The sequence below is a fragment of the Pectinophora gossypiella genome, chromosome 27 (assembly GCF_024362695.1).
Source record: "Pectinophora gossypiella chromosome 27, ilPecGoss1.1, whole genome shotgun sequence".
Lineage (NCBI taxonomy): Eukaryota > Metazoa > Arthropoda > Insecta > Lepidoptera > Gelechiidae > Pectinophora > Pectinophora gossypiella.
The window spans coordinates 97,756-112,311 of NC_065430.1; the positions used below are offsets into that span (position 1 = coordinate 97,756).

Below are 14,556 nucleotides of genomic sequence, written 5' to 3' on the forward strand. Positions count from 1 at the left end.
GAAAATTCCACTTGATAGTAACTCAGAATAATCAGATGAATCATCCCTCTCAGTATTCGTTACGATGACACTTACACCCCGTACAAGTACATACGGTAGCCATATAAGTAGGTATGGGTGTTAGTGACACCGTAACGAATACTGAGGGGGATGGTTCAGACCATGATTCTGAGTTGATATCAAGTGGAATTTCGTGTCAAAAAATTCATGAAAATTTTTCTTTTCTTTTTAATTATTTTCCAATTCATACTTTTGCGACGGAAATTTCTACTTGATATCAACTCAGAATCATGGCCTGAACCACCCCTCAAAGTTTTCGTTACGATGTCACTAACACCCTGTATATTAGAGAAGATTTCGCACCCTAGTCAAATGAGATTCATTTTACGAAACGTCAAAACGGAAATATCCTATTGCATTTGTATGGAATCCGTGGCCTGTTCGGAGAACACGCAAGTTACATCGTCGTGGCGTGGGTTTTAAACCACGGAATCCGACTTTATGAGTTTGAATTCGTGTTTTAGTTATAGATATATTGATATCACGTGGTTTCCAGGGTTTTTTTTTAATTTTTTTTTTTGTGCCCGGTTAATGGCAATAGGCTTGCCCCACATTATGTGAGACTTGAACGTAGCGAGGAGCCTACACCAGGCGCGATGCTATGCTATGTTATCTTTGAAATTCTATAAACTCCAACTCCTACGGCAGCGCAGGACCGATCGTCGTGGAGATCCTTGGGGGAGGCCTATGCCCAGCAGTGGGCGTCGTACGGCTGATGATGATGAAACTCCAATTTAATAGTCGAACAGTTTCTTTTCCCCGGCTATACAGGTTGTGAGAAGCTGCAGTAGTTTTAGGCGGATAAGACGTTCGTTATGTAAAAATTGACCTATTGAATAAAGATATTTTTGTTTTTTTTTTTTTAATTTGAGTCAGGATCAAAGAGAACTATCCTAAACAACCGAACTAGCCACCCGAGGCAGTCAGAACCCTACACCGCCAGTGGTGCCAACATGCCCAATTGCCCACCATCTGTCGCAACGCCCGCACTTTTCCGCCATCCGTCGCAGGCGCCGCTCGCCTTACACAACAATTGCGACACGAACCGAGAAATTTACAAAAACTTTCCCATTTCGTGCCTCTGTACTTGTTTACCTCACAAAAGTACTCAACTTTTAAGATCTGAAATGTTTGCGACCACGACAATAACGTTAAATAGCATCACGCCTGTTTCCCTGAGAGGTTAGACAGAGGTGTATTGTATACATATATAGTATACACTTCCACACCTCGCCAGCAATGTTCAAAGTCTCATTTAATATGGGTCGGGCCTATTGCCATTAACCGGGCACATCTAGAAACCAAGCTATATCAATTATTTAGTTATAACGCAAACATGAAATTCGATTTCAAAAAGTCGAGATCAGTGGATTAGAGATAAACAATAGAGATGTATAAACTTAGCATAATGACCATACAGGTCGAACAATTTGCATGTACAGCAGGAGGACCTACCGGGTCTGCATGAGAACTTCGCCGCGCGCGGCGCTAATTATATTGAGCGCTTCGACCAATAAACGATACGAATGCTATCTACTGTAAGGTTTATTGCACGCAAGTATCAATTTTAGGAATATTGTCATTTAAATATCGTCATTGTCATGCAATCTTGTTTTAACATCGTCGAAATTTAGTGTTATAATAGGATTCTTTAACAGCCTCCGTGGTCTAGTGGTTATAGCGTTCGATTCCCGATGGGGACATCGTCGAAATCACTTTGTGAGATTGACCTTTGTTTGGTAAGGACTTTTCAGGCTTGAATCACCTGATTGTGTGAAAAAGTAAGATGATTCAGTGTTTCGGAGGGCACGTTAAGCCGTGGGTCCCGGCTATTAGCCGTAAAAACACCTCTACCAACCCGCAGTGGAGCAGCGTGGTGGAGTATGCTCCATACCCCCCACGGTTGATTGAGGGGAAGCCCAGCAATGGGACGTATATAGGCTGTATATGTATGTTATGTATGTAATAGGATTTATGTTGGCAACACTAGTGAGTGCCTTTATAAAAATAACGGTAAAACGTAGCTGCTCGGGCTGACTATTTTTCGGATATTTACGCAGTAAGGTAGTAAAAGTGTTTGGTGTATTCGACATTGTGCTAAATAAACTTTTAAGAGACTTGTTCCCTTGGTTTCACTTCTGGATTTCCTATACTACGTACATGGACGTCAAACGGCTATTGGTCGAAGGCCTCGATATAATTCGCGCCGCGCGCGGCGCTGTTACCGTGCAGAGCCTTCTGGTGGTGTAATGGTTAACTCGCTCGTCCCGGCGTGACAAGAGCGGCAGGTTCAAGTTCCGTCCGAATCACAATTTTCTGAGTTTCCCTAAGCACTGGTGTGTGCTATAAAAAACATAATCCGTTAATAATTAAATAGAAAATGATGGTATTAATACACTAGGTGATGAAGCAACAGAACCTGAAGAAACCAGCCGTGCGGTGCGACGGATACATGAAATGTAAGCGGTGAAGAAGAGCGGAGACACTAACAGGACATATACAGGGTGTTGGTGACGCCGGAACGAATACTGAGGGGGAATTTTCCATCGCAATTTTCAATTCTATACGTTTGCGACGGAATATTCCCCTTTATATCAAACTCAGAATCATGGTCTGAATCATCCCTCAAAGTTTTTGTTACGATGTCACTAACACCCTGTATGTGGGGTGGGCTTCTGTACCGGCATCAGGGGGGTTTAAAAAGGCCACAAACAATTCATCCAAAAAAGCAATATCGCAGTTTGACACTGGCGCTTGTGAAAGTAACTGCGCAATGTCAATAAATGTAAAAAAAATAATAATAATAATAAAAAAGTTTATGTCAAATATGTGTGTTTATGTTTTGTGTTTATGTTTATGTGTGTATGTTTGTTTGTTTATGTTTGTGTTTATGTGTTTATATTTATGTTTTTGTTTTGTTAATGTCAAATAGCAATATTGCTTTTCAACTCCGGCATCGGACTTGCGTCAATGGGTGAGATAGAGATTAATTTATCTTAAGTACAGTTGTCACCAACACAGATGACTCACCCATCACCTATCACGTTGGTCTAACAAAAAGCTCGGTGAGGTGTGGGTACTTAGTTCATCTTGCGATGGATGTACATCTGATTACCAATTGGGACATAGTTGTGAGGTTATGTTATACATTGTTTTAAGTTTACGCGGTTATTATCATAATTAAAACACATAATAACGGGTTCTTACCGCGTTCAAAGTAGAGATATGAGACACTGTTGCGAACATTCCGATATCAAATACATAAACAAGCGGCAAATAAAGAGGGTAGACAGATATGTCTGCCCGTAGAAAATTATGGATCTACCTACTCCACTCCAATCTCATCAGTCATCCCGTGATCATGGCACTTGCAACAGTGTCGAAATATCGGGAGTCTCATATCCCTACCTTAAACGCGGTAAGAACCCGTTATTATGTGTTTTAATTAGGTTATGTTATGTTTTTTACGATGAATTGCTTCAATGTGGCCTTGTGTACCCCTGGTGTCGAGGGTGCGGCAATACCTGGTCTCCGGCGCTCCGAGGGCGCGGCCGCGCGGCGCTCCGCCCGGCGCGAGCCGCCCGCGCCTCCGCCTGCACCACCACACACTTAGACATGTCTACCACTGCTGGCACACCTTATACAGACTCCTGGACCCCACTGCTGGGCAAAGGCCTCGCCTAGACTCTTCCACTCATCTCAACTCTGCGCACATCTCTTATCATCACCTATACTGAACGCTACATCGATCCCGGTATTAATAATAAATATTAACGGTTACCATCGGTACGGCACTGTAGTACGGAAGAGGCGAGTCGCAGGGACTGTGACCTGGGTCCTGTCAGAGGGCAGCAGTAACTGTCAGTGCTATTCAGAGGCGGACAGGAGTCCTTACGGCTGAAATAGACTACTCTGGGCGTCACACAGAGTACTGCGGGGCGGATGGCAAGAGGGAAACCCCTGCCCTATTTTTCCCTAAAAAAAGTAGCATGGAGAATGCTACACTGACAAGAGCGTGGATCTCAAATATTTGTCGATATTTTTTTTCTCTCAAGAAAGACTGGTCATAACAGACGATGGAGCCACTCACCGATGCTGAGCCGCCTCTGGTCATGGTGGCGCATGTCGTGGTGGGGATGTCTGATGTCCCGCACGTCGCGCAGGTCCCGCTTGGCGGGCGCGGGGGGCGGCGACTGCGCCACGCAAGCCTCCTTCGGGCTGCCGGCGCTGCTGCCATCACTGGGGACAAGAAAAAGAGTTTAAAATCTGATCACAAACAACATTTTAGATATTGTATTGATTACATCGCCCCCTTATAGTGAAGAACATTTTGACACTTTAAAAAAAAAATACATTCGGATGTGATCACAACAACCCTCGCAATAGACGCGCTACTTTACATCCAGGTAAAAAATTGTGGTTTTACGTTTTACCCGGATTGAAGTTAATTGAAAAAATCAAAGCTTTTTTGTCAAAAACCACATCAGAATGTTTTTTTTTTATGTCAAAAATACTGCATGTTATTTGTGAACTGTCCGATATGAAATTGATCAGAATTTTCTGCTCCGATTTTTTAAAGTTTAACAATTAACTTGCGCTTAAATTACTACAGAATTTGAATCTTGATGATTCAGTAACAGGACTCAAAAGAACACCTTTGCATGTTGCGTAGAATATTTGATTGTTTTTTCAGCACAAAAGGCACAACAACTTGTGGCCCTGGAGGCGCGGCACGGAATGACGGGCCACGGGGTGGACGAAGCCAGCGTAAACATTTCAGCAACATGGCAAGAAAGGACAAAAGTTCGTGTGCCAACCTCCTGGAAACCAAAAGATTTCAACACGAAACAAAAACTCGACCACGAAAAAAACACAAGAGGAAAACGTTGAAACAAACTTTTGTTATTATAAATACACTTGGTGTAGGGGTTAGTGGTCGCCGCTCGCTGGGTACGGGGTTCGAATCCTGTGAAGCTTTTATAAAAAAACTCAATTCAGTGAACACGCTTAGTTACACACAACATTTCGCTGGATAAACCTATCAACATGAAGTATACTCTCGTGTGGGTTGTGAGGTTAATAACCGGCATCATCAACCCTGGTGTCAGGGTTGCTATTGACCTACTGAAAGCCCCCGAGATGCGTCATGTAACGACTACATACTCACGTGCCCTCCGAAGCAGGGATCATCTTACTTTCGAACAATCGGGTAGTGATTCGACCATCAAACACTCAACCACTCCACTATGAGCTTGGTTAAAGATAAATTTTCTCAAGTTTTTAGGTTACCCTTCCATCATTACTAATTTAAGAGCCACGTCGTCGGTGTAGCATTCTCCGTGCTACTTTTTTAGAGAAAAATAGAGCAGTGGTTTCCCTCTTGCCTTCCGCGCAGTACTCTATCTGACGCGAGTGTGATGGCGCCCAGAGTAGTCTTTTTTATTTATTTTATTTATTTATTTATCAAGTACTACTACATCATATATATTAAACATTATCAACTAAGACAATTACTAAAATTAAGACTTATATTTATTTATTATTATTACAAGTTCTTATACCTAATTTACACCACTATCCAAAACAGACCCAAAGAGCGTGTTAACGCGATAAATTGTTTTTAATGCAGTGTTACAGTAGCAACCCAAAAAGACCGAAGCCTGTGATAGGGTTAGCTACAAATTTCGTCTTAAAACAATGACATAAATATTCAGTAGGTAGACAGCGCGGCGTAATTTTAATACAAAAAAAAAAACTTAAAATAGATAATGGTGCTAATTCCTGTAAATACCATCTAATTTTATTTTAAGTTATATCTGTCATTTTCTTATCCGCCGAAAAGGAAAGGGACGGGTAATCGACAAGCATAAAATTTATGGAACACACGTCAATTTTAAGCACAAATCTAAACCAACCGTCTAAAAATTTTACGTCAGTCAATAACCCGACACATTAATTTACTCATTCTTCCTAAAATTAAGAGCTGTGAATCATCCGTCCCTTTCCTTTTCGACGGATATGAAAATGACGGATATAACTTAAAATTAAATTAGGCGGTGTCTGCAGGAATCGGGGCCATTAAAGGATTAGTAATTAATTTAAAATTATGTAGTTTTAAATTATGTTGTGTTTGTTATATATTATGACAATTACAGTGTACATTACATAGCATCTACAAATTAGTAATAAAATTAACAAAGCAGTCTCTATTTACCCTTAACTGACAAATGTGAATAAAATATGAAATTAAAGTAGAATAAAAAAGGCAAGATAGTTTAGAATTTGGACTTAAGTATTTTTAGGACACTTCTCACAAAACTTGAATGAGTGTCATGGAACACATCAAGGTTTTCAGCGCGACCATTTTCAAAGCCGTACTAGGAATCCAACAACCCAACATTATGAAACAAAAGAGAAGGTGCAGGTCGTATCGTATCGGGAGGCGAAGGATTTGTCGGGAAGAAGAGAGGAATGGCGATTACTCCACCGACAAGAGCGCAGCTCTTAAATAAAGAGAGAGAGATTAGGACTCTTGTCCTTCGCGTCTGAATAGTACTGACAGTTACCCTTCGATCGCCAATAAATGACCCAAGTAATAACCTGCGCTATTCACCTCCCGATTATTTATCATCATCATCATCTATTATTCATCTATTATTTGCTTCTATGCTGTTCTGGGAGCATATAAAAAACATAGAACACGTTCAGCTGCTTCTCTTCCCGGGCATGTCGTAAAAACCGACAGAGGGATTGTGTCCTCTAACATGATGGACTAATGTTATGGGCGATAGGCTGATCCCTTATCACCATAAGGTTCATCATATCCATCTTTGGAATTCGTATCAACAGTGGCTGCAAGTTGTCTTTGATTACTTGTGGCTCTGCCCACCCCATTAGGGATTACGGGCGTGAGTTTATGTATGTGTATGTATGTATTCATCTCCCGAGGTTTCAAAGCACATTCCACACCCATTTCAACATAAATTAGTTCCGAGCACGCACAAGCCATACACACACATATGTGTAACCTAGTCATACATAAACGGCCTCCGTGGTCCAGTGGTTGAGCGTTGGACTCACGATCCGGAGGTCCTGGGTTCGATTCCCAGTGGGGACATATCACAAAAATTACTTTGTGGTCCCTAGTTTGGTTAGGACATTACAGGCTGATCACCTGATTGTCCGAAAGTAAGACGATCCGTGCTTCGGAAGGCACGTTAAGCCGTTGGTCCCGGTTACTACTTACTGTGTAAGTACGTAGTCGTTATAAATGAGTCATGTCAGGGGCCTTTGGCGGCTCAATAGTAACCCTGACACCAGGGTTGATGAGGTTAGTAATTCGCCTCAAAACCCACACGATAGAAGAAGAAGTCATACATACATACAGATGCCGCATGCGACAGTGGATGCACATAAGCGGTGTCGCGTTGCGTATAACCGTGATAACTTCATACATACATACATACAAACGGGGCACTATTTGCCCGTCGTGTGAGCCAGTTTCTATATTAAGCCATACAACAGTTGTATGATTACAAAAGAATACAGGGTGTTAGTGACATCGTAACGAATACTTTGAGGGATGATTCACGCCATGATTCTGAATTGATATCAAGTGGAAATTTGGAAAGTATGGAATGGAAAATCATTTAAAAAAACACTAAAATCTTTATGACTTTTCCGACAGGAAATACCACTTGATATCAACTCAGAAAAAAAGAAACGGTTAACGTCGCGTCTTATAGGGAAGTCAAGGAATTGGCCTTTGATAGACTGGAATGGAAAATGCTACACCGACAAGAGCGTGGCTCTTAAATTGATGATGATGATCAACTCAGAATCATGGTCTGAATCATCCCTCAAAGTTTTCGTTACGATGACACTAACATCCTGTGTTTTGAAGAACGTCTAGGGCCCTGTGCCGAGGCTTTTCATGCAGTTACTTTTGGCAGATGAAGACCTAGAAGGACTTACATTGACCACATTGGCGATGAACTTCTGTTCATACATCAAGTGTATTTCCCGGTAGGGTAGGCAGAAACCACGGAATTTCTCTATTCATTACCCGACTGCGACGAAGTAAAAAGGAGAATTATTTGTTATATTCATAACGTGCCTTCATTTATTTTTTTCGATGTTTTCCTTCACCGCTCAGCACGTGATAATCATTTATAATCCAAACATGAATTCGAATATTATTGGTTTAGGCCTATTCAAACCTGCGACTTCAAAAGTGGGAGTCAAGCATTCTACCAACTGGGCTCGTACGGCTCTTAATTCGACTATATGCGTTTGAATTCACGTTTGGACCATAGGTATTTTTTTTTGTTTTGGTTTTCCCGGAAGGGTAAGCAAAGGGAACTATGCCCATACAGCCATGTCTTACGTATTTTTTTTTCTTGATGATTAATGAAATGATTAAAGGTGATGATGATGAAACCTAAGCCCCCACCCTCGGAGTAGACTCCTACTCCGAACCCCAAACGAATTAACTCAAAAGTCCGCATAAACTTTCGAGTTATGAAGCGGCTTGTTGGCACGAAGCGAAAATAGGTACATACACTTTGTTTTTGTTTTTTTTTTAAATATCTTTATTCAGTAAGTAACATAGTTACACTTTGAATCGTCATTTTTTACATAACGAACGTCTCATCCGTCTAAAACTACTGCAGCTTCTCACAACCTGTATAGCCGGGGAAAAGAAGCTGCAAGAAAAACCTCGGCACAGGGCCCTAGACGTTCTTTAAAAAAATAAAAATAAACATAAAATATTGATATACAATTGAGTAATTTAGCTGCCTAATATCAGTTCTCAGACAGTTAATCCCATGCATTCATATCTTTTAAATAATCACTAACTTTATAATAACCTTTTTTGGAAAGTTTTTGTTTAACTACTGTCTTAAAACAGTTGAAAGGCAAATTCTGAATGTCAATGGGAATCTTATTGTAAAAACGTACATACACACACAAACGTACATTGCCCCTTAAAAGATTTAGTAATCTTATGTAATCGACTGACTTGTAAAGCAAGTTTATTTTTATTCCGGGTATTAACAATGTGCCGATCGCTATTTTTTGCAAATAATCCTATATGTTTTTTATTGAATACTCCGATATAATAACACTCGCGAATGTCTTCCGACTAACTTAATGCGATCATTAACCACAAAACACCACTCCGTATTAATTATTTAGATTATTCAATGAAGAAAGCAACTGTCCCGTTCCCGTTTCCCGCCAAAAGGCCGGACCATAGATAATCGACATGACGTGGTTTCCGGGATCTGTGCCCAGTTAATGGCAATAGACTCGCCCCCTGTTACATGGAACTTGGACATAGCTGGCGAGAAGCTTGGCTCCTATCATGTGGGTTGTGAGGTGAAATACCAACCTCATCAACCCTAGGTTACTATTGAGCCGCCAAAGGCCCCTGACATGGCTCATGTAACGACTACTCACTAACATCAGTAAGTAGTAACTGGGCGGCTTAACGGCACAACCGAAGCATGAACCTTATCTCTGCCTACCCCTTCAGGAATATAGGGATGTTAAGTTAACAAAGAAGCTGCGATTGTACTTGTTGGGAATAGGCTAGTTTCCAACTAGTCAAATCAGTTACTTTTTACTAAACGTCAAAACACGAAATTACTATAGAATTTGTTTTTTGTGACGTCATAGAAAAACGTGATAAATTGTCGGACTTATTATTACGTTTTTCTTGTTTAAAATTCAATAATGAGTAAAATTGAAAAAAGAAAACGTTTTTCGTTACTTTTAGATGTGTCTTTATTTAGTAATCAGAATTTAATAATTTATCTTGAACCTAGTACACGACCCAATTGAGAACGCACCCATTATTATTAGCCTAATATGTTGGCTAATCTGCTAGTTACTGATTATGTTGGCAATACCTTTTCTTATCTGTCATTATTTTTCTAACAATAAATACGTTCGCGCGTTTTTGTCCGTAAAACCCAAACAAGTCTTATTATTTTCCTGCATAAATATCAACAGTACTGTTTGATAATTTTAGATTCGGGTACTGTGTACAGTGCAATGCGGTGGTTCGAACTCTGGGGGAAGGCGGGTTATATATAACCACACGTCTCCCCCGAGCCACTCTCGCCGTCACTACCCGATATTGCTTCACATTTGTTATATTAACTGTTTAAAGTATTGAGATACGACGGCCTTGTTGGTTGACAGCCCCCGTGGTCCGGTGGTTGAGCGTTGCGCTCACGATCCGGAGGTCCCGGGTTCGAATCCCGGTGGGAACATATCATGTAATATTAGTTCTTATGATAAGAATCTTGTAACGCAATGGACGTACATATATCTGTAATGTCGCGAATGTGAATCACAAAAACAGACTGATCACCCGAATGTCAGAAAGTAAGATGATCCGTGCTTCGGAAAGCACGTTAAGCCGTTGGTCCTGGCAGTACACACACACATAAACATTCCTGTAAAGTTTGCAATTAGCATGTCGTCCGAATTAAGTTACCATCAATGGTGGTATACCAACCTCATCAACCCTGGTGTCAGGGTTACTATTGAGCCGCCAAAGGCCCCTGACATGGCTCATGTAACGACTACTCACTTAAAACACTAAGTAGTAACCGGGACGAACGACTTTACGTGCCTTCCGAAGCACGGATTATCTTACATTCGGACAATCAGGTGATCAGCCTGTAATGTCCTAACCAAACTAGGGATTACAAAGTGATTTTTGTGATATGTCCCCCAACGGGATTCGAACCCGGGACCTCCGGATCGTGAGCCCAACGCTCAACTGGACCACGGAGGCCGTTACGACGTTTAATAATAAATATAATTTGTTTATCGAGGCACATAACACCCGCCGGGCCCGCCGCCCGCCGAGCCCCTCGCGTGTCGCAACTGGAAAGCGGTGAAAGCAACCCCGCGCCCGCTTGTACACCGCGGACGTGCCTCGGTGGTGTAACCATCACGCCGCTATCCTTGCGGGGCGGACAGGAATATCATACAACGTATGCATAAGTATGTGTGCGTGTGTTTATTTACAGGAATGTACTTAGTAAAGGTTTATTGAAACGATTGATGAATGTGGAGGAAGCAAGAGAAGTGTGTCAGGATCGAAGCAAATGGAATTCTATAGTCTCTGCTTACCCCGGTGGGAAATAGGCGTGAGTTTATGTATGTATGTATGTTTGGTATATCGTTATAAACATGTGTAAAAACAAGCAGTCTATGCTGCGCGAGCAAATTCGTTGGGTGTCGCGATCGATTATACTTGTCTTTAGTATACTAAAGACAAGTATAATCGATCTTATAAGATGTACTAGTAATAATATGTGGGATTGGGATGTTGGGACAAACCCTTTTAGGGTGTTCCGATGTTAACTACTTATTTAAAAATATATAAATTAATAATATAATATATAATAATAAATAATAGTAGTAGTAATAGTGTGGAGTAGTAGCCAAAAGTTTACATAGATATTACCGCCAACTAGATGCAGATATAAACGTACACGTGATGCAGAAACAGGCCGCCATTCACACAACAATCATACTTACAAAAGTTTTAGGAAACACCATGTTTATAGAGAGGGATTCCGATCTACCTTTTCCCTGAGGGTCTCGGGGCGGGAGAAAGGAGAAAATGCCGACCCAGGTCGAGTGAAAAAATGGATATAATAAATAATAATAATAATATTATATATATTTATATATAATATATATTTATATTATTAATATATTTTTTTTAATATATTTTATTTTTATTTGTCTAATTTTTATTTTTTATTTTTTGTTAGTTTCCCTGGAACATCAATTTGACGCTTGAAAATATCTATTTAAAATGTAACATTAAATTGTAACAATGATAAATAAATAAATAAAACAAATACACTTTATTGCACCAACATAAAAAGAAATTAATTACAAAAAGACTCTTAACCAAGTGCATTGCAAATGGCGGCCTTATCGCTTAAAGCTATTTCTTCCAGACAACCACAAGGTGAGGAAAAATGTAAAAAGAAATTGAAAGATTGCCCACCTATGAGTCAAAATTAAAAAAAAAATCAAAAATATTTATTATTCAAAATTGTCTTACAAAGTTAGCGCTTTTTGAACGTCAAAATTTAAATTACATATTATGTAACTAGCTGTAAAACTACTACCACATCGGAATCTGTAACGCTGAGGGAAAGACGTGGCCAGAAAACCTCCCAGCACAGGGCCCTAGTCCTACTGTTTCATGATTTCCTTTCTTTTCTATTTTTTATATGAGTCTTCTCTCGTTAGAAACGCTACAAAAAAAAATTGTCTTTTTTTCTCTCCTTGTGCGATGTTTACAGACACCATGCGGTTCCCATGTGTGTCTGCGTTATGTTATGGTGGTGGGAATAGGGTCATAGGTCCACAGTGTTACATTAACGTACAGTCATGAGCAATATCATGTACCCACTTTAGAACCCTGTCGCACTATCATATTTGACATTTGATGAGACTTACGGTTTAATTTGTCAAAAAAGTTAATGTGACATGGTTGCAGAGTGTATACATATTAGTACTCGTGACCGTACACACCAACATACGAGAGATCACAAGCGTATGTATGGTGTAGAAACCACGCCCCGAGTATCACCGGCGCAAACGCAGCGTCTTTGTCCGGCGAGTGACGCAAACGGTGACGTCACCGTCGCGCGTGCAACCTCCGCGGGTAACACGATCACTACGCGGAGATCCGACGCCATTTTCCTTTTAAACTCGCCATAGCGAGCCTACGGAATTGAAGGCTGAATCACCTGGTTGTCCGAAATAATGAGATCTTCTTCTTCTATCGTGTGGGTTGTGAGGTGGATTACCAACCTCATCAACCCTGGTGTCAGGGTTATTATTGACCCGCCAAAGGCCCCTGACATGGCTCATGTAACGACTACATACTTACATCAGTAAGTAGTAACCGGGACCAACGGCTTAACGTGCCTTGCGATGCACGGATAATCTTACTTTTTGGACAATCAGGTGATCAGCCTGTCATGTCCTAACCAAACTAGGGATCACAAAGTGATTTTTGTGATATGTCCTCACTGGGATTCAAACCTGGGACCTCCGGATCGTGAACCCAATGCTCAACCACTGGGCCACGGTGGCCGTTAGCAGCGTGGTGGAGTATGCTCCATATGCCCTTTCCGGTTGACAGAGGGGAGGCCTATGACCAGCAGTGTTTATGTCTTGTCATGTCATGGCGAGTCAAAAGGTTTTATTATGATCCAAACATGAACTCGGAACTCATTGGTTTAGCCTCGTGTCGAGATTCGAACCTGCGACCTCATAGAGTCTCAAGCATTCTTCCAACTGAGCTGCCACGGCTTATCAAGCCACTCTCGCGTCCGAGATAACATTGCTTGTGCGCATGCGTGCCTGCGCGGGCGCACGTGACCCGGTTACAACACTCGTGTACACGAGACTTACCCACTACTTAGGGCTTCGCCAAATGGCAAACGGTCAGAAGCGTTTCTAATATCTACTATGAGATGTCCTTAGAAACAGCCTCCGTGGTCTAGTGGTTAGAGCGTTAGGCTCACAATCTGGAGGTCCGGGTTCGGGTCCCGATGGGGACATTGTCGAAATCACTTTGTGAGACTGTCCTTTGTTTGGAAAGGACTTTTCAGGCTTGAATCACCTGAAGCGAAAGTGTGTCAGGATCGTATTAAGTGGAATTCCGTGGTGTCTGCCTACCCCAAAGGTAAATCACACATCCACTACACATGGGTAAGCCGACACGACGTCACATTTAATTTAAGTATAAGTTTCTGTGTTCGTTCTCCATGTTCTATATAGAAAATATTTCACGTGTGCGTTATTTGTCAATCAATGGTTGATGGTTGCAATGATTGCGAGTGTGGAGTATCACCACAAACTATGGCTCACCTTTTGTGCTGTCCTGAGTGCCCTAACACCTGCACTATTAAAGACCTTTACGAAGCCACTGACAATGCCGTAAGCGTGGCCAATTATTGGTCAGCAAAAATTTAGTTTCGATCGCCATCGACTCGCAAAGAAGAAGAATTGCACAACAACACATACAAAGGACATAAACATACGAATAAAAACATAAGCACAATAGGCGGCCTTATTGCTAAACAGCAAGCATTTGTCTTTTTAAGTGTTGTCATTGTAAGTAATATATTTGTAATGTATATATATGCGCATATATATGCGAATGTATATATACACGCACTTGTGGAATGATTTGCCTGCTGATATCAGGCATTCGAAGTCATTAGTTACCGGGTGAGAGCCTTCAGCGCTCCCCATTTGTCCGGCCAAGTAGTTAATGCCATCTGCGGCAAATCTACAATAAGTCACGTCAAAAAAAAAGCTTCTTTTAGCTATATTCAAAACTAAACTTCACCATTTTTTCTTGGCTAAATCATCGTCTTGTAACTAATATTTCATTTTTACTTATATGTATCATTGTATGTATATATCTATAGTATGTGT

At 41.0% G+C, this 14,556-nt stretch overlaps 1 pseudogene; it reads right to left on the bottom strand.

Moving 5' to 3' along the window:
* The window catches only part of LOC126378795 (uncharacterized), a 101,649-nt pseudogene that overhangs the window by 30,326 nt on the left and 56,767 nt on the right, over nucleotides 1-14,556 (bottom strand).